The 21,300-nt window shown below is 45.6% G+C and overlaps 1 pseudogene; it reads right to left on the reverse strand.

Annotated features, from left to right (window-relative positions):
- Positions 1 to 1,084: 1,084 nt before the first annotated feature.
- LOC101445844 (serine/threonine-protein kinase ULK2-like) overlaps positions 1,085 to 21,300 on the reverse strand; it is a 101,622-nt pseudogene continuing 81,406 nt past the window's right edge.

Genomic DNA, 21,300 nt, shown 5'->3' on the forward strand with positions numbered 1-21,300 from the left:
ATGTTTTAACACATTTATAGACATTTGTGTATCTTCTTCGGTCAGTATAGTCTTCCAGATCTGGTAACCAGGCCGCTGTTCCAGGCTCACGTGCTGGCGCAGCCTGTGTGTGAGCAGAAGCCAGAAGGAACTCCGCGCTGACGCTTAGAGTCCCCGAGTTCCAGTTCTGGCCAAGCCGCTCCCTTGCTGAGCCTCGGTGTTCCCTAGGCCTTTTCTGATGTTCACAGCACCAGGGTTACAGAAGCCTAAGGTCCCTGGTGCCAAGGCAGGCAAATGTTCGGAAGTGAGAGTGGCAGGTGTCCCTTCAACAGGCGAACACCTACTGTGTGCCGGGCACACTGAAGCAGATAGGTGGAGCCCTGTGTTTGTTTTGGAACATAGAGGTGGGCCTGGTGGGGTTCAGGACGGCTTCCGGGAGGAGGTAGTATCCCCGCCAAGGCCTGGAGGATGACTGTGAGCAGGGCAAGGGAGCAGGGGTCTGGTCCAGGTGGTGGGAATAGCACGTACAGGTCCGTTCCAGGAGCACATGACTAGAGAGAAGCCGAGTTTCTTCCCCAGGTCTCATAGCCGTAAGTGCTGTCCAGCTGGGATTTGACCTCAGGGAGGCCAATTCCTGGGCCAACTCCCATTTCATCACCAATATAAGATTTTATTTTATGGTTACTCTATTGTATGGTATATATTATCATCTCCAGCTTTCAGATGAGGAAAAGAGGATGGTCCAAGGGCCAAAGGCATCAATAGCATACAGGCAGTCTGACCCCAGCACGTGCAGTCCTATCCCCTCATGCCCCCCGTCCCCTTTCCTGCCTACATGGAAATCTCCAGCAGCCCCAGCTCAGACTCAGAGGCAGAAGCAAAGGCGGCGGTCTGCCACGGCTACCAGCTTCCCACTCCTTGATCAAGTCAGAAGATGACTGGTGCATTGGAAGGAAACGATCTTGCTGGTCTGGAAGGCTTGTGGCTCAGAGAAGCAGCTGATAAGGTGTCAGCTCCTTGTGTTGTGCCAGCTGTCATTTCCCAGCCCCACTGGGACCAAGTAGCCAGCAAAGGCACCAAACTGATTGTGCATGGATCCAGCCCCTTAGGGAGTGTCGTGGGAGCAGTTCTCACTTGGCAGCAGCTGCAGCAGTCGATGCTGGGCCAGCACGATACAGCTGACAAAGTGCTGGTACAGGCACAAGCCTGGCGGAGCCTCAGGACATCCCGGCAGAGAAGGTGAGGTGAGGATGCTGATCCCTGTTTGCGGAGGTGACCCTTCAGGTCTGTGCCTCCTGCGGCAGCTTTGGTGCGGACTCTAGTACTACAGAGCCTCTGGGTTGATGAGCCATCTTCCCATCTTATCCTCACGCCAACCCTGAGGGTGGCTGGTGGAGAGTGGTTGACCCACGTCATGGATGTGAACATCGAAGTGACTTGGTCAAGGCTGTAGTTCTAGGAACTCCACGGGAAATTTCACAGTTTTCTCTGTCCAGAATTAGGCCCTTTTTGTGGTTTGGTTTCCTGGGAGAACCACAACTCCCCTCTCAGTCCAGGGAGGGAGGGGAAGGGAATGCAGAGTGCCTTCTCCTGGCTCACAGGAGGACGCACGTGACCACCTCTGACCCAATCAGATTATCTCACCGCAGGGACGGGTTCAGGCCCAAGCAAGCCATCAGAGCCAGACACGTTCAGTCCTGGTGTGGGACTCCCTGGGGAGTGCATGTGGGCAGTGACGGTGTGTGTGTGGGGGGGACTCTGCCTGAATGTGGGAGCCGCTCGGGAAAGGAGAGAGAAAGAAGAGACCAAGGCCTGAAGACAGCACCTGAGACCCCAGAACGAGCTGAGTGAGGATCTGCCCCTAGACTTCTTGTTTGCGATCCAGTCATCCCTGCCTGTAGGCTACAGCCAGCTGAGCAACCGACTCAGCAGGCGAAAGAGTCGTGGCCAGTCCAGCGGTGGCCAGTGTCCTTCTCCTGCCTCCTTCTGCAGGGAGCAACAGGGACCATGATAGCAAATCCCTTGGTGCTGTCAGCACACGTGCTTGTCACACAGCCCATTCATTCTCAAAACCACCCCATGAGGGAGAAACTCCTTACACCTGTGCGCAGGCGTCTGATGCATGAGACCACGGCGGCCAAGAGGGGATTGAATCATGTCCCCCCAAGAGGCAGACCTGTGAAGCTATTGTTAGTTAGGGCATGTCTAAATCGAGTAAGGGTGGACCTTCATCCAGCATGGCTAAAGTCCTTAGAGGCAAAGGGAATTTTACATAGAAAAAGAAGCCACAGGGCGCAGCCAGAAGCTGGAAGTAATATCGCAGAAGAGAAAGGAGAAGGCACTGCCCTGTGCACCGCCGTGTGACAGAAAAGCTAAGGAACCCTCCACCCGCTTCTGGCGGAAGCAAACCTTGCAGGCCTTGAAACTGTGAACCAATAAATTCCAGCGTGAAGTCGACCCCCACTGTATGGTATTTGTTTTAGTAGCTGGGAAATTGAAACCAGTGGAGCTGAAATTTGAATGCAGGGAGCAGGTCCAGTCGTGAACCACTTTGCTCTGCGACCCTGCACATAACCTGGCTGGCTGGCTGCTCAGAAACCTCACGCAGAGCCTCTGCCGCTGCCTCTGCAGCTGAGTAGGATCTGCAGTCCTCCCTGCAAATGGTAGCACAAGGTCATCGTCTTTCCTTCAGGTACACCGATGCTCCTGGACAGCCAGCTTCACCCCTGTACCTGCGCGAGCAGCTTTATGGACACCTTAGTCCCTGGAATCAGTGCTCCGGGAGGGCAGGTTCAGAACCGATTGTCATGCAGCACGTGTCACCCGGCAGTGCCTGTCTGGGCCCGGTCAGTCAATACACCTGCAGTGCTAATGGTGCCAGGAATCAATGGTGGGGTGGGGGTGGAAGGGTGCTGTGGGGGTGGGGGATGGGGAAGGCTGTGATTTCTTCTTTCCCCTCACTTCCTTTCTGAAGAACCAACCACTTCTTGCAAATAATTGCCTCCTCCCCTGCCGGCTCCTGGTGGGCTCTCCTCTGGGGGGGCCTTGGGGCAGCTAGCTGCCAGCTCCACACCTGGACCGAGCCCTGGGGTGCTTCTCACGCAGGATGTACCCCTTCCCCACAGCAGCCCTGAGAGGTGGGGATCCTGACCCCCTATTCATTCTGTTAAATGCAATACCCAAGAATGGAGAGCCAGGATGTGGCAGAGCCTCATTTGGAACCTAGGGCTATTAAAATTACAGACATTTTATGGAGCATTTAGCATTTTCCTCATAATCTTATGAGGTAGGTCCATCCTAGTCTCAGCATTTTCCAGACGATGAAACAAGGCACAGAGGAGTCACATTGCCTGAGTCTCACAGGTAGCTAGCGTTCAGACCCAGGCAGCCTGGCTCCAAAATCGGAGCTCTACAAAAGCCATTCCCCTGCAGCTGCCTGTGAAGCCACGTGCTGCCTGCCACCCTACGCTGCCTCCAGTTGGCTGCGCTCTCCATCCCCCTTCAGATGAGCCTGCAGTTGCCTCTCAGGAGCCTGTGCTTGAGCCTGCCCAGTGACTGGGGAATTCGCCCCTGTGGGGACAGCTGTTCCCGATGCGGGACTGTTCATTCCTTCTGCAGCATCTGTTGATCCCATCTCTGCGGTAGCCCTGGTAAGCCTGGGGAAACAGATGGATGGGCCCAGTGCTTGCCCCACGGGCTGTGCCCCCATCTCCTGGGAGGACAGTCGGGTGGACAGACCCTTGCAACAGAGTGGAAGGGACGTGATGGAGGTGAGTCCTGGGGGTTACAGGGGCAGGAGCCTGGGTTGGGGCATCCAGCTCCTCCTGGCCTTGGGGAGGTGGCCTGAGAGTGGGGACTCCCTGAGCTGGTTCCCAAGGAGCGGTAAGAGTCGGCCACAAGCGGACGAGAGAAGAAGGCGTGTCAGATACAAAGGCAGGAAGGGATGACAGCAGGCTGAAGTCAGGGATTTACAGGTGAGTCAGTGGCCAGGGTTGGGGTGCCTGAAGGCAAATGAGGCTGGAGAGGAGGTGGGAGTGAGGAAACATTGTTCTCTGAGTCCCCATCAGCATACTGTGAGCTCCTCTAGGGTGAGATCACGTCCACCTCTGGGTTTGCGGTGCCCACAGAGGCCTGGTGTGTTGTACGTGTGCAACGCCCTTGGCCCACTGGGGCAGCAGCATCGGGGCGACAGGTGCTCTGAGTTCAGCCAGCAGTCGGGGTGGGCGAGGCTCTGCTCTGGTAGCATCTCATGGCTTCAACAACAAAGTGGAATTTCTTGCTGAGGCAGCATGTCCCTTGTGAGTAGGTGGGGGAGGCTCTGCTCATCATGGTCCCCCAGGGACCCCCGGTGACTGAACAGCCACCATTTTGCATGCTGTACCAGGGAAAGTGAGAGTTTGGAGGGCCTCACATCAGCAATGAAGTGCTGGGTCTGGAAGCAACAAGTAACATTCCTGCTCACCATTCATTGGCTGGCACTAGCCACATGGATTTGTCCAGCTACAGGTGGTCAGGATGCCATCCCACCATGTACCCCGGAGTAAAATTGGAAGTGTTGGGAGAACAGCATCAATGACTGATGACCCAAGGCACCAAGGGGGTAGAAAAGAAGACGCCTCTTCCCCACTCTGGCCTGCCCCAAGTTGCTCACAGTTTCAGTGAGGGGAATGAGTCAATTTCCCCCATATCATCCCAGTAGCTCAGAGCTGGCAGCATCAGGATTTAAGCGTTGCTCTAAAGCCAGTCCTCCTCTCTTTGAACCACGGTATCCCCTGTAGCAGTTTGATATTGTTTATGAATTCCAAAAATAGATCCTGGATTGTTTGTAAACTGGTCTTTTGGAGGTTTCACTTTTACTTGATTAAATTACGATTAGGTATGCAAATATCATGCTGTTTTGTCTACAGTAGTTTTGTAATACTCTTCAATATCAGGAAGAGTATGTCTACAGAATTTGCTCTTCATTTTTAGGATGCTGTGGTTATTTGGGTCTCTGTCCCTTCCAAATAAATTTGGCAATTGACTTAAAAAAAAAAAAAAACACCCAAAAAACTCCCCCACTCTTTTTGGAGAAGCCCCGGCAGTGGATCTGGCGTCCTACCCACGGGAAAGCTTAATTTGTACTCTCCTTCAGTACGTAGATGACCTCTTGCTGGCTAGCGAGATGGAAAAAAATTGTTGGGAGGGAATTCAGGAAGAAACAACAACAAAAAACTTATGATTAGGGCTTTGATTGGGCCATGTCAGTAGCACATTGGGTCCCTGTCCCCTTGATGGGTGAGGACTCAGAGAGAAAATGACATGGCAGAGGAGAAATTTGGAGAGTTTTGATGTGGAGCCCCAGGAAGTAAATACACAGAGAAGCAGATGTGTGAGGAAAGAGAGAAGTTCCATTAGACAGGGCAGAGGCCCCGGGAAGAGTGACGAGCCGTTCGCCTGATAGTTTATAGCTGGACTTGTGGAGAGAGCAGAGCAGCTGAGCCCAGAGAGAAATGAGTTCTGGGGAGAGACGAGCCTTATGCTAACCTATAGCTGAGAAAGGAAAGAGCTGGGACCATGGAGCCTGAAGAGGAAGAAGGAAGGCTGCACCCTTGCAGACATCACCTGCCATCTTGCTCCAACACTTGGCCAATGACTTGGGGTGAGAAGGCACCTCTTATGGTACCTTGAGTTGGATTCTTTCGGGCCTTGCGACTGTAAGTTTCTACCCCAAACCTTTATAAAACCGAATAGATTTCTGGAAATTGGCATCAGCACCCCTTTGGCTGACTAATACACCCCCCCCAAAAAAAAAATATAGTAAGAAAGCACAAAACCCTGTCAGAATGTTAGTGGGGCATGGGTGAGATGCTGTGGGGCAGTGACTTAGGCCACTGCCAGCCCCAGAACTGGGGAGGGACTCAGGATGGGCTGGGCCTAGGGGTGGATAGACTCTGAGAAGACGGAAGGGCCAGCGGGTGCCCAGGCAGAGGCGAGGAGGGCCCAAGGGATGGAAGATCCCTGAGAAGGCCTGGCCATGTGGATGGCGGAGGAGAGGAAAAAGGAGGAGGGGGCAAAGTGGAAGAGGCAGACTCAGACAAATGCTAAGGCCGATGCCCAGGGGGTCAGGCAGGCTGCTCTGAATGAAATCCGCACAAACCACTGGGGTCCTTGTCAGAATACCACTTCTGATTCCCTGGGACCCGGGGTGTGGCCTGAGCATGCATCGCCAACCAGCTCCTGGGTGTTGTTGATGCTGGTCCATGGAGCAAGAAGGGAGAGCAGTGGCGGCGGAGAGACCTGGGCTTCAAACCCGCACCTGCCACCTTCCTCACCACTCGGCGGATTTCTTAAGCTTCCTGAGTCTCACTCCATCTGTGAAACGGAAATCAGACCTCAAGGTGATTTGGGGGACTGGACGAGGTGAGGTATGGGAAACACGTGGTCTGGCACCCAGTGGGTCGCAGCAGTGCACTGCCTCTAACTAAAACCATCTCCTTCAGGGAGCAGTTCTTTTGTGCCAGGCCAATCGCTTTGCCTGAATTAAATCACCAAATCCTCCATGGTTACACCCATTTTATAGACAAGGAATATGGAGGCCAGAGAGGCTGCTGCCCGAGGTCACTCAGCTGGTCAGTAGCTGGGCGTGTCCAATTTGCTCAGACTCTGACAGCTAAGTTCTAGGTTACCCACGGTTATTCAAACCACCCGCTCTCCTGCCCATCATCCCCCTCACCTTTGCACTCTGCCAAATATTGAGCTGACCTTCAAAGAGCTCCATTTCCCTAGAGACGGAACCACTTTATTACAGAAGGTTCCTCTTCAAAAAGACAGAAAAAGGAGGCAATTAAAGTCATTCGGTTTCAGCATCACTTTGGAAATCGATATGCTATGATTTGCGAATCCAGCCTCTGTCGGCAGCTGCCTAATTTTAGCTGGATCTTTGCAGGCTTCTCACCAGGCTCATCCGCCCGCATAGACTGGCAGAGAGGCTCCGAGAAGCATCATTGATCTTTTGACTCAAGTGTCCTAATGAAATACAAATCTGCTGTCACTTAGAGAGCTGTCTGTCATAGGGGCACAGAAGTGCTACCAGAACAATAACCATAATTTCATTTTAAGATCTAGGCTACACAACCCCCTTCTTCCCAGCCTTGATTCTGGCTTCCCAGCACAGTCCTGGAAAATCAATACCTTTTACTCTTTCATCTTTCTCCCTTCAACAGTAGGGAGGGGGGGCTGGGGGAGACGTCAATAGCGTTACAGATATTTCCAGTTACGCGCAGTTCCCTGTTACAAGGGCCCCGGCCACTGGCAGTGAGTGACACGTATTTGCAGGAGCTGGAGGGAGCAGGAGGGTGGGTCAGTGTCCCGTCCCTCTGCCCAGCCTACGTGGCTAAGGAGGCAGCAGGGGAGGGCCGGGGGATGAAAACCTGCCCTCAGACAGCAGCGGCCAATGCTGGGCACAGTGGGCAGAACAGCAAAGCACCTCGTGGTCTCACAGCTGTCACCGGGCAGTGGGGCTTTCCAGGAGATCAGCGGGAGGAAAGCACCAGCCCCGGCCTGGCAGGCAGAAGACTGTGGAAGGCTCTGAGGTCCAGCCTGTCATCCTACAGACAGGATCTCCCACCCCCAGAAAGGGAAAGGCCTCCTCCTGTTTGAAGGTCACACCAAGTTGGTGTCAGAAAGAGGGATCCTGATGTCGCCACTCGATGGTCAGCTCCTTAAGGGCAGGCCCTGGGCTTTCATTAGTGAATGAGGGAATGAGGGAATGAGTGAATGAGGGAATGAGTGAAGGAACGAGGAGCGGCTAACGTGTCCAGTGTGGGCTCTGGAGCCGCTCTGTCTGGGGTTTAAACAGGGTCACAACTCCACCACTCCCTGTGTGAGCCGGCAAGTCACTGACCTCTCGGAGACTCAGTTTCCTCAGCTGTGAGATGGGGTCAAGCTAGTGCTCACGGCACTGCTGGGAGGATTACTCGAGAACGAGCAAGTTCAGCACTTAGCACAGGGCCAGGAACACCAAAACCAGCGAAAACAAGAGTGGTTGACATTAGCACTGGTTTCCACCCTTTGTCTATATGCTTTATTCTAAGGTGCCATCTGTCAGAAAATACGCCCACCATTTAATAATTGAGGGAGATAGAAAGAAAAATGAAAGAGTAAATTAAACATCTTGATAAATTGAAAGTGTCTTGTTTTAGAAAGGTTAATTTGTGTGTCCTAGAATTGAAGAAAGACAATATTAATACTAAAAGCTATTTCCAGATTTCAGCGTCTTGGACCCCTCCCATTAACTACCAAGAAGAAGAAAGAAAAGTGGCCTTCACTGGCCTCGAGACCCCAGGGAGTCCCTCCCTTCTCTGCCTCAGTTTTCTGCCTGAATGAGTGGGTGGGGGTCAGATGACCCTTGGGGACACTTCTAGCTCTGAAGCTGGTTCTGGAGGGAGAAGAGGGAACTCCCCTGCCTGACCCACCGGTGAGGGGTAAGGGATCGGGCCCCAGATGGCGGGGCCTTCTGCCCCCATTCAGGGAGGGGCCGTGGCCAGGCCCAGCCTCTCCTGGAGACCCGCACCTTCCCTGAGGCCACAGGCTGGGCCCCGAGCTCCGGACCTCCACGGGCCTGTCCTCAGCCTTATCTGACTCCCAACTCCACGTGGTCCTCGGGAGGCTTTGCCCTTCTCTGAGGGCAAGTACTTCCCCGGCCACGCCCATCTCCCCGGGCCACCCTAGGCCCGCCCACAGGGCCCAGCCATTGGCCAGGGATGGCTCCAGGAAGAGGCTTGGGCGGGGCATCGCACCCTGGTTGGTGCAGAATGCAAACTGCAGTGAGAGGAGTTTGGTCACTGGTTAAAGTTGATCTCAGGCCTTTGTAGGAACAGAGAGAACAGGCCATTGGCTGATGTCAGCCATACTAGGCTTCAGAGAAAGAGAAGGCTGTGATTGGCTGGTGCTGGCTTCAAAAGGGAGAGAAAGGTTGGGTCATTGGTCAACCTCACTGAGAGTTAGGTACTGAGGAGCTACTGTAATTGCCAGGCGAACTGAACTTCTTTTTTCTTGGGTTAAGTTTGCCATTTTATATGGGCACAGTTTATGGTACTCCAAAACAATTACAATGGTAATATTAATGATCACTGATCACAGAGCCCTATAACAGATATGATAATAATAAACAAGTGTGAAATATCACAAGAATTACCACAATGTAACACAGACATGAGTGAGCACATGCTTTTGAAAAAAATGGTGCCAATACAGTATCTTGATGCACATTTGCCACAGACCTTCAGTTTGTAACAAACTCAGTATCTGCAAAGCAAAATAAAGTGATATGTGACAAAATGAGGTATGCTTGCACATTATCTCCTAGCTTCCTTAGCTTCTCTTGAAAAGTCATCTGATGGTCTATAGTTCTAACTTTAAAGTAGTTGTGTCACAATGTTCCTCTGACAGCTTTTAATGTTTTCTATTCACCTACTTTAAAATAAAATTTGATTGTGTGCATTTTTTTTTTTTTAATGTTTCTAAACACTTCTTTGACAATATGGTCCTGCGTGATGGGCTTTGGCTCAGCCCATATCCCACGCGAGCAATGTGAACACTGGCTCCAATTCCCAGAGTTCCCGGGCTCAGTGGGAGCTTAGAGAGCCACCTGTCCACTCTCCCCCATCCTGTTGTATAGACGGGGAAATGGAGGCTTGGGAGGGGCGCAACTGGATCAAGACCTTGGGGTGACAGGGCAGGGACAATAATGTGAAAATTCAGCCTCTCGGGAGAGATCTGAGTGTTGCCTGCCTATCGTGGGAGCAAGGGCACCGCCCGACCCGGGCCCTCTCTCACTGCCAGCATGTTATGTATGTGTGTGTGCCGCGATGGGGCCTGGTCTGCAGCTCGTCAAGTGTCCGGTCTGCAGGGGCTGACGGCCTAGAGTGACTTCTGATTTTAGGGGCAGAGTGTCCACCATGGGAGCTGAGCTTCCAGTCAATGGCTAAACCCCTTCCAGTTGACACCCCAGTTGAAACCAACTCTGTCCCGGCAGCCACTGAGTTCTGAAAGGAACACAGGGATGTTCTAGACACCAGCCCTCAAGATGGTCTAGTCCAGTTGGGTGTCTTCACTTACCTCTGGACAGGGAGGGCTGTGGGATCCAAACCAGCAGGAAGTTAATCTCTAGGCCCTGGCACCTGCTCTTGACACTTGAGGCCCTCCACCTAGGAGACATCTCTCGTGCCTGGGCGATTGGATAAAGGGCATTGTTCTCCCGCAGCCTACAGCTCTCCTGCCAACACTCTAGACTCTTTCTGGAGGTGCCTTATTTATTCAATTGTTTTATATACATTTTTATATTATTACTAAAGGTCACCTCCACCCCCTCCCCCATTTTCTCACTGGAATCTAAAGTGGATCCCTTGGAGCAGAGCTTCTCAGGATGAAGTGGGGAGAGGACCCAAGTTGGCTGACTCCTGCCTCCCCTCTACCCTGCTCTGCTCATTAGGCATCTCCAGGGAGGCACCTTGAAAACCTCTGACCCCTGGAATATGTTTTAAAATCTTTATCCTGGATTTTAAAGTCTGCTCTTTGCCAGCCTCTTCAGCCTCATCTCCTGTCCCTCCCTTTCCATCCCCCTGATACTTGGAGCTCCAGACTCCAGAGCTCCTCGCCAGCTCCTTCCATGCCACGCCTTTCCACCTCTCCACTTTACCCCCCTTGCCTGACTGTCTCAGACTGCCCTGAGCCCCACTCTCAGCTTTTTACCCGACACATGTAGAGAGTAGCGTCTCGTGGAGGATCAGGTTCTGAGTTGGCACATGACACAAGGACTGAGGTGAGGAAACACAGATTCACATTAGTATCCTTTCTGAGCACATGCTTGTGGAGAGGAGGGCCGGGCAGATTTCTTGGTACTACTTATATTGCTGTTGCTCTCTCCACTAAAAATTAAAAAGATTTTTTTTTTGCTAAATGTATGTAGTCAAAAGCACATAAATGAAATGTACATGTTATGGGCCAAGTCAAGCATCACTTTCATTGGGGGAAATGAATAAATTCCCCCTCAGCGCCCCCAAAGCACTTTGCTCCCACTTCTCCCTTCCTTCGTGTACTTTCTTATATTTGTACCATGCGTCCACACTGCATGATGAGTTTTCCAAGGGCAGCCATGATGTCACATCCAACTCTTCCAGCCTCTGCCTACCATCAGCCAGGTCCATAGTAGGTGCTCAGCAAATATCTGTAGAATAAGTGAACTGGGAAGAGAGTTCAGGAAGAGGAACAAACACACTAGAGGGAACTGGTCCAATTTAAAAGCAAACTTTCACTTCTGATTAACCCCTTGGTCATCATGTCTTTTTTTTCTTAGAGAAGTTGTGCATTTACAGAAAAACCATGCAATAAAATACAGGACCCACCCTATTATTAACACCTTGTATTAGTGTGGAGCAGTTGTTACAACTGATGATAGAACATTTTAATATTTGTGCTATTAACTATAGTGCATAGTTTAGCTCAGGTTCTTTGTGTAGTGTGGTTTCATAGATTTAAAATTAAAAAAAAATTCTGTCACCATATGTACAATCTAACATTCCCCCTTTTAATCACATTCCGATGTATATTCCAGTGCTGTTAATTATGTTCACAATGTTGAACTACCATCACCACCATCCATTAACAAAACATTTCCATAATTCTAAATAGGAACCCTATACATTTTAAGCCTTAATTTTCTACTCCCTATCTCTATCCCCATAATGTCTTTTTATATATATTGCTTTTTTTTAAAGGAATTTTGCATCTATGTTTATGAGGAACATGTGTTTATAGTTTACTTTCATTGAAATGTCTTTAATTTTGTTATCAAGGTAATACTGCCTTCCAGAAATGAGTTGGGTAGTGTTCTCTCTTCTATTTCCTGAAAGAATTTGTGCAGCATTGGTATCACTTCTGATCTAAATGGTAGTTGGAATTTTCCAGTGAATCAATCTGGGCCTGGAGTTTTCCTTGTGGAAAGATTTTAAATTACAAATTAAATTTGTTTAGAAGATACAGGATAATTAAGATGTTCTGTTTCTCCTTTTATCAGTTTTTGTGATTTGCGCCTTTAAAGGTATTTGACCATTTTAATCTAAACTGTCAAATTTACTGGCATATTATTATTAACAGGATCTGTAGTAACAGCCCTTATTTTATTCGCTATACTTGTGATTTGAAACTTCTCTCCTTTTTTCTAGATCATTCTAGCTAAAGGTTTATTGTTATATTAGTCTTTTCCAAGAATTAGATTTTAGTTTTGTTGATTTTTCCCTATTAATTGCCTGTTCACAGAAAATGATTTCCACTCTCATCTTTATTATTTTTTTCCTTCTCCTTATTTTGGATTTAACTTATTCTTTTTGTTCCTCTAACTTTTTAAGTAAAAAAGAGAAAACCTAGAATTTTTTAATTTCATTCCTTCTTTTGTAAGTAAAGATACAAATTTATCTCCAAGTACGATTTTTAGCTGCAACCCGCAGATTTTTCTATGTTGGGTTATTTTTGACATTCATTTAAAATATTTTCTAATTTCACTTGTGATTTCTACTTCGACCACTATGTGTATTTAGGTGTGAGTTTTATACAGGTAGCTGTTCATTATTTGCGGGAAAGGACAGCCTGAGGAGGGTCTGCCACTTTCCCTGGGGCCCACAGATAAACCCTGGCACTTGGGACAGGTGACGAATTTGGGCCGACTCCCTTCTTGGGGCTCCTGGAGCTAAAATTCATTTCCTAGCAGACGGTGGCCGGCCAGCACATCCCTTCACCTTTGACCCCAAGCATGGGCAGTCAGTCCCTGGACACTGCCTGGTGAAAGCCTGTGTTTTACGGCACCTGGCTCACTTCCACTGCTCTACGTTCTTGGTGGGAGGGAGTGGAGCCGCTGCATTCTGGCGCAGGAGAGAGGGGTGTGCATAGTCCATCTCTGCATCGGCTCGTGACCTCTGGTTGTGGAGTCCACCGCCCATCACGAGGCTGACCTTGCTTTCTCCCTTCTCTACGTGAGTCAGTGTTGTTCCTCAGTGCCCGTGTCTGCCGCACTTTTGCTGGTGACCGTGTCACCTACAAACCACGGAGTGGGTTGGGGCCCTAGGACTGCTGTTCCTGGTGGCAGGCATTGGTTAACTCTTTGCTGCTCTAAGTAAGTGAGACCCCTTACTTACAGGGGAAACCAGTGTCTCTCATTTTGATTAACTTTATTGACTTCTTGTTTCAGGATATTGTGGTCCAAATTCATACAATATGTTTGAATGATTTGAGACTTGTTTTATAACCCAGCATAATGTTGTATAGTTTGCAACTATTTTCTCCCATTACATAGGTTGTCTTTTCACGAAAAAAAAATTTTTTTAATTAAAGTTAATAGATCACAAGGAATGTTATATTAAAAAACATAAAAAAAAAACAAGAAACATAAGAGGTTCCCATATAACACACTCCCCACCCCCCACCACATCATTTTTGTAAATTGTATTTTTCAAAGATATATACATCACACAAAAAAAGGTTACACTAAAAATATAAGAGGTTCCTGTATACCCCCCCCACCCCACTCCTCCCACACCAACAACCTCCCCCATCATTGTGGCACACTCATTGCCCTTGGTGAACACATTTTGGAGCACTGCTGCGCTACACAGATAATAGTTTACCCTGTAGTTCACACTCTACCCCTGTACATTCAGTGGGTTATGGCGGGATATATAAGGTCCAGCATCTGACCCTGCATATCATTAAGGACAACTCAAAATCCCAAAAATGCCCCCACATCACATCTCTTCTTCCCTTTCCATGCCCTCAGCAACTACTGTGGCCACTTTCTCCACCTCGATGCTAAAATTTCTTCTATTACTGGTCACAATTCACTTTTTTGATAATGTTCTTCGATGCACAAAAGCTTTTACTTTTGATGAAATCTATTTAATCTATTGTTTCTTGGGTTGCACATATTTTTGGTGTCATGTTTAAGAATATATTGGTAAAGTACAGGTCATGAAGATTTGCCACTATGCTATTTTCTAAGAGTTTTATGGTTTTAGCTCTTATATGTAGGTCCTTGATCCATTTTGAGTTAATGTTTGTATATGGTACGAAGTAGGGTTCCAACTTCATTCTTTTTTTTAAAAAAATTAATTTTTAAAGAAGATTTAATTACATAATGTTACATCAAAAATATAGGGGGATTCCCATACAACCCGCCCCCCCAATCATACACACGCTTTTCCCCCTTAACAACAAATTTCATTAGCGTGGTACATTCGTCATAATAGCTGGACACATATTGAAGCATTGGTACTAACCATGGCCTGTAGTTTACATTATGGTTTACATTTTGCACCACATAATTTTAGAGGTTTTGACAAAATGTATAATGGCCTATATTTGTCATAGCAATGTTATTCAGAACAATTCCAATGTCCCCAAATTGCCCCATGTTACACCTTTTCTTCCTTCTCCCTTCCCTCAGAACCTCGGGTGACCCACTGCCTTTATATCAACGTTACAAGTTCTTCCATTGCTAGAATAATACGTCTACTTTAGCCCATAGTTGCATTCCCCCCTTATGTTTGCTCATTCCTCAGTCTTGAGTATTTTAGGATGCTGAGGTCCGCTCTGTTTCTGACTGAGAGGGGGCTTAAATCCCAGGGGGCAGATGGATGGAACTGTCTTGCTTGCAGTTGTAGACACTCTCTGTGTTTTGGCATGGGCATTGTCCATCATCGTCCTTTTGTTAGTTGTCTTGGGTGAGTCCAGTGAATTGGAGAGTAGGTTTTACAGCTCTACTAAGATTCAGGGCTCAACTGGCATATGAACAGACTAAGGATTTAAGTCTCTGGGACATATATTTAATGAGTGTATTGCTACTTATTGGTTCAAATAAAAGGGACAGAAGAGCCATGTGTAGGCAAATTATAAGTCTAAATCTGTTACACTGGGGAACGTATATTCCAAGGTAAGGCCCACTAACAGGGTGCCCAATTCCTGGGGTTGTCTGCCCTGCCTATAGTGTCTAGATGTCTCTAGAGCCCTCAGGAGCACCCCTGCTTGTGGTACTGCTTACTGTGGCAGTAACTGAGGTCCTCCTCTTACTTCATTATTCTATACATGATTATCAAGTTTTCCCAGCACCATTTGTTAAAGAGACTATTCCTTCCCCACTTTTGTACTTGGCATCCTTGTGAAAAATCAATTAGCCATAGATGTGTGGGTCTATTTATGGACTTCCAATCCTATTCCATTGGTCCATTTGTCTATCCTTATGCCAGGACAACCTTGTTTTGATTACTGTAGCTTTAGTGTACATTTCGATACTGGGAAATATGAGTCATCCAACTTTGTTTTTCTTTTTCAAAATTGTTGTGGTTATTCAGAGCCTTTTGTAATTCTGAGCATTGGCTTTTCCATTTCTGCAAAAAACAAGGGGGCTGCTGGAATTTTAATATGGGTTACTTTGAATCTTTAGATAAATTTGGGTAGTATTGACATCTTAACAATATTAAGTCTTCTAATCCATGAACATGGGGTGTCTTGCCATTTATTTAGGTCTTTATTTCAACAGTGTTTTCAGTGTACAAATCATTAACATCTTTAAATTTACTCCTAGATATTTTATTCCTTTAGAAGCTACTGTAAATAGCAGTGTCTTCTTACCTTCCTGTTTGGATTGTTCATTGCTAGTGTATAGAAACACAATTGATTTTTGCATGTTGCTTTTGGATCCTGGCACTTTATTGAATTCATTTATTAACTAATAGTTTTCATATGGATTCCTTTCAATTTTCTATATGTAAGATCATGAGAAATCAGGAGAGAGTTTTACTTCTTCCTTTGCAATTTAGATACCTATTATTTATTTTCCTTGCCTGATCTCTCTGGATTGAACTTCTAGTGCAATATTGAATAGTAGTGGTGAGAGTGGGCATCCTTGTCTTGTTCCTGGTCCTGATGTTAGGGAGAAAGCTGTGGTTTTTCATAAATAACCTTTATCATGTTGAGAAAGTTTCCTTCTATTCCTAGTTTTCTTTTTTTTTTTTTTAAAATCAAGATAGAGTGCTGACGGATGCAATTCTCCTGCTTGCAGTTGTATGCACTCTCAGTTCCCTGGTGTGGTGGTTGACCATCTTCACCTCCCTGTTAGCTGACCTGCATAAGTCCAGCAAATCAGAGAGTAGGAGCTGCAACTCTGCTGAGGCTCAGGGCCCAGCTGGCACATGGGCAGTCCAGAGATTCAAGTCTCTTGAGTATGCACAAACCCCAGAGCCAACCACAGGTTCAGTAAAAGTGACAGAAGAGGCATGTGTAGAAAGGTTACATCTGAGTCCAGCTCAATCACACTCAGGGACACAAATTCCAAAGTAGGGCCCACTGACATGGTACTGAGCTCCAGACCAGGGCCCGCAGAATGGAGGAATAAAATATGGATTAGAGTGGATTTACTGATATTCTACTATAAAACTATTATAACTACTAATAGAAGAAATTGTATAACTGACAGGGAGAAAGTGGCCACAGTAGTTGCTGAGGCCAGGGAGTGGGAAGAAGAGATGTGATGAGGGGACATTTTTGGGACTTTGGAGTTGTCCTAAATGATATTGCAGGGTCAGATGCTGGACATTATATATCCTGCTATAACCCACTGAATGTACAGGGGAGAGTGTGAACTACAGGGTAAACTATTATTCACGTGGTGCAGCAGTGCTCCAAAATGTGTTCGTCGAGTGCGATGAGTGTGCCACAATGATGGGGGAGGTTGTTGGTGTGGGAGGAGTGGGATGCAGGGGATGGTGGTATATGGGAAACTTTTATATTTTTTATAATGTAACCTTTTTTGAGATGTATGTATCTTCAAAAAAAATGCATTTTACAAAAATGATGGGTGTGGGAGGGTGGGGTGTGGGTTATATGGGAACCTCTTATGTTTTTTTAATGTAACATTCTATGTGATCTATTAACTTTGCTAAAAAAAGTGTTGTAAAAAACACTGTGCTGGATTTTTATCAAATGCCTTTTATGCATCTATTGAGGTTACCATGTGGTATTTTGCCTTCATTCTATTTATGTGTTGTGTTATGTTAACTGATTTTCATATGCATTCTTAGTATAAATCCCACTTGGTCATGGTGTGTAATCTTTTTAATTAACTGTTGGATTTGATTTGCTAGTATTTTGTTAAAGATGTTTGCACCAATATTCATAAGGGAATTGGTCTTTAATTTTCTTTTCTTGTGATATCTTTACCAGGCTTTGGTATCAGAGTAATGTTGGTCTCATAGAATGAATTAGGAAGTGCTTCCTCCTCTTAAATCTTTGAAAGAGTTTGAGAAAGACTGGTGTTAATTCTCTTTAAATATTTGGTAGAATTAATCAGTGAATCTATCTGGTCTTGGTCCATTCTTTTGTGGAAGGTTTTATTTTTTTTAATTTTCAATTTTTTTAAAGATTTATTTTTTTAAATTTTTATTTATTCCCCCCCGCCCCCCGCCTTGCTGCTTGCTTGCTGTCTGCTCTCTGTGTCCATTCACTGCGAGTTCTTCTGCTTGTCTGCTTGTCTCCCTTTGTTGCGTTACTTTGCTGCGCCAGCTCTCCACAGGCGTGGGCCATCAGGTCTCTATGGGTGCAGGCCAGCTTGCCTCCCATATGGTAGGTGGGAGCCCAATCAATTGAGCCACAGTTGCTTCCCGAAGGTTTTTGATTATTGATTCAACTCCGTACTTGCTCTAGATCTATTGAGATTTCTATTTCTTCTTGAGACCATTGAGATAATTTGTGTTCCCAGGAATTTTTCCATTTTGTCTAGATTATCTAGCTCATTGGTATACAATTTTTCATAATATTCACTTATAATCTTTTTTAGCTCCATAAAGTCCATAGTAAAGCCTTCATTTCATTTCTGATTTTAGTTATTTTTGTCTTTTTTCTTCTTTATTGGTTCAGCTAAATGTTTGTCAATTTTGCTTTTTCTTTTTTTTTCCCAAAGAACCAACTTTTGTTGAGTCTCTCAATTGTTCTTCTATTTCATTTATCTCTGCTCTAATCTTATTTCATTCTTGCTGCCAATTTGGGGTTTTCTTTTTCTAGTTTCTCAAGATGTGAAGTTATGCTATTGATTTGAGGTTTTTCTTCTTTTATACTATAGGTGTTCTTAGCTAAAAATTTCCCTCTGAGCACTGCCTTTGCTGCATCCCAAAGAGTTGGTATGCTGTGTTTTTGTTTTCATTCATCTCTAAATATTTTAAAATTTCCCTTTTGATTTCTTCTTTAACTGTTGTTTAATCTTTACATATTTGTAAATTTTCTTGGTTTCCTACTTTTAAAGATTTTGTAGATTTTTTCTATTGTGATCGTAGAAGTAATTTTGAGTGCTTTCAATATTTTAAATGCATTGACTTATCTCATACTCTAACATATGCTCTGTCAAGGAGTATGACCCTTGTGTACTTGAAAAGAATGTGTATTCTGCTGTTGATGGGTGGAAGGTCCTATATAGATTATTAAGTCTACTTGGTAAATCTTCTATTTCCTTGTTGATCATGTGTTCTTTCCAAATGTGCCATTTCCAATACATGTGTGGTGTATTGAAATCTCCAACTATTATTGCAGAACTATTTCTCCTTTCAATTCTATTACTGTTTGTTTAATATATATTTTTTTAATATTTATTTATTATTATTATTTTTTAATTACATTAAAAAAAATATATGAGGTCCCATTCAACCCCACCACCCCCGCTCCCCACTCCCCCCACAGCAACACTCTCTCCCATCATCGTGATACATCCATTGCACCTGGTAAGTTCATCTCTGAGCATCACTGCACCCCATAGTCAATGGTCCACATCATAGCCCAGACTCTCTCACGTTCCATCCAGTGGGCCCTGGGGGGATCTACAGTGTCCCGTAATTGTCCGTGAAGCACTATCCAGGACAACTCCACGTCCCGAAAACGCCTCCACATCTCATCTCTTCCTCCCGTTCCCCACACCCAGCAGCCCCCATGGCTACTGTTCCCACACCCATTTCACATTTCCTCTGTGGACATTGGATTGGTTGTGTCCATTGCACACCTATGTCAAGTGAGGGCTTAGATTCCACATGGGTACTGGATGCACTCTTCCCGCTTCTAGTTGTAGACACTCTAGGCTCCATGTTGTGGTGGTTGACCTTCTTCAACTCCATGTTAGCTGAGTGGAGTAAGTCCAATAAGTCAAAGTGTAGGAGCTGAGGTCTGTTGAGGCTCTGGGCCTGGGTGTCATATTATCAGTCCAGAGATTCAAATCCCCTACATATATCTTAAACTCAGCACCAACTACAGTTCCAATAAAGTAGCATGCAAGTCTTGTGAAAAGAGATCCCCTCTGAGTCCATTTCCATGACGCAGAAACACCAGCTCCAAAGAAGGGCCATCTGTCATGGCAGTGAACCCCTTCTGCCATGACCATAGAACCCGTGGGTCTCTTTATCCCTCAAAAGAACCAATACCTGGGGTTGTATCTACCTTATCTGTCTCTTAGACTCTGTTCAGTTGTACATAGGGGTATTCCTTCTGACAACCTCCAGACTCTTTTTTAGAGACTCACAGCCTTATAATCTCATTTCTCCTTTCCATTTCCCCCTTACATTAGGTCATACCGCTTCCCGAAGTCATGTTATTATATGTAGACAGGTATATTCTGCTGTTCCGCATTGAATCTTTAATTCAAGGTCATTTTCTAGTTGCTTCTTCAGCTGGTATGTGGTAGTGATCCCTCGGTGCCAGGGAGGCTCATCCCTGGGTGTCGTGTCCCACGCTGGGGGGAATGCATCACATCTACACGCTGAGTTTGGCTGTGAGAGTGGCCACATTTGAGTAACATGAAGGCTGTCAGGAGGAAACCCCCAGGCACAATGCTACTCTAGGCCTTGTTCTTATTGCAGGTGCATAGGCTCAAAAGTGTAGCCATTAGTATCAAGAGCCCACTGTTGGGCCCTCCTTCCTTCCTGGTTCTTGCCGTTGCACCTGGAGGATTGCCGCTGCTCTCCCAGGGCCCACAACAGTGACCCCCTGGCCAGGAGCCCAGTACCCCCCCAGCTGTGTTTAATATATTTTGAGGCCCTTTTGGTAAGTGCATATGTTTATAATTGTTATATGTTATTGTTGAATCTACTCCTTTATCAATATTTAATATTCTCCTTTGTCTCTTGTAATATTTTCTGAGAGAAGTTATAGGTTTGCAGACATATTTTGCATAAAATAAAGAGTTCATATATTCCCCCCTCCATTATTAAACACCTTGTATTAGTGTGGCACATTTGTTGCAGTTGTTGAAAGACTATTATTATAATTGTACTAGTAACTGTAGTTCATTGTTTATATTACAGTTCATTGTTTCTATTGTACAGTCTTATGAGTTTTTAAAACATTTTTCTTATAACAATTTTTATTTAAAGACTATTTTGCCACCCTAGCTCCCTTTAAGTTACTATTTGTGTGGAATATTTTTTTCTATCCTTTCATTTTCAATCTGTTTTTGTCTTTGAATTTAAGATGAGTCTCTTGTAAATAGCTTATAGGTATATGCTTCTTTATCCATTCTGCCAGTCTCTTTCTTTTGATTGGAGAGTTTGATCCATTTTTATGTAAGATAATTACTCATAAGGTAACCTTATTTCTGACATTTTACTGATTATCTTTCATGTTTTGTACATTTCTTTGTCCATTTATCCTTTCCTCCATTACTTCCTTTCTTTTTGTTTAGGTGATGTTTTATAATGAGCCATTTTGACTCATGTCTCTTTTCCTTTTGTTTAGATTTTTAAGGTATTTTCTTTGTGGTTACCACGGGGATTACATTTAACACCTCAAATCTATTAAAATTTAGTTTGTATTGATAACAGCTAAACTTCAATAGCATACACACACTCCCTTTCTATGTCTCTCTGTCCCTTCCCTTTTTTTTTTATTACAGATTGCATCTTTATAGAGTGTGTGCCCAGTAACAAGGGTTTATGATTCTTTTTATGCATTTGAATTTTAATGCATATAGGAAGTATAAGTGTTACCAATGAAAAAATGCAACAATAGTGGAATTTGTATTTATCCATAAAATTACCTATAGCAGAAATCTTTACTTTTTCACACAGCTTCAAGTTATTGTCTAGGGTCCTTTCCTTTTATTATGAAGGACTCTTTTTAGCATTTTTGTCAGGCAAGTCTAGAGGTAATGAATTCCTTCAGTTTTTTCTTTATCCCACACATGTTTTAATATTGCCCTCGTTTCTGAAGGAAGTTTTTGACAGATATATTATTTTTGTTGGGAAGTTTATCTTTCACTGC

Source organism: Dasypus novemcinctus, chromosome 9, assembly GCF_030445035.2.
Source record: "Dasypus novemcinctus isolate mDasNov1 chromosome 9, mDasNov1.1.hap2, whole genome shotgun sequence".
Classification (NCBI taxonomy): Eukaryota; Metazoa; Chordata; class Mammalia; order Cingulata; family Dasypodidae; genus Dasypus; species Dasypus novemcinctus.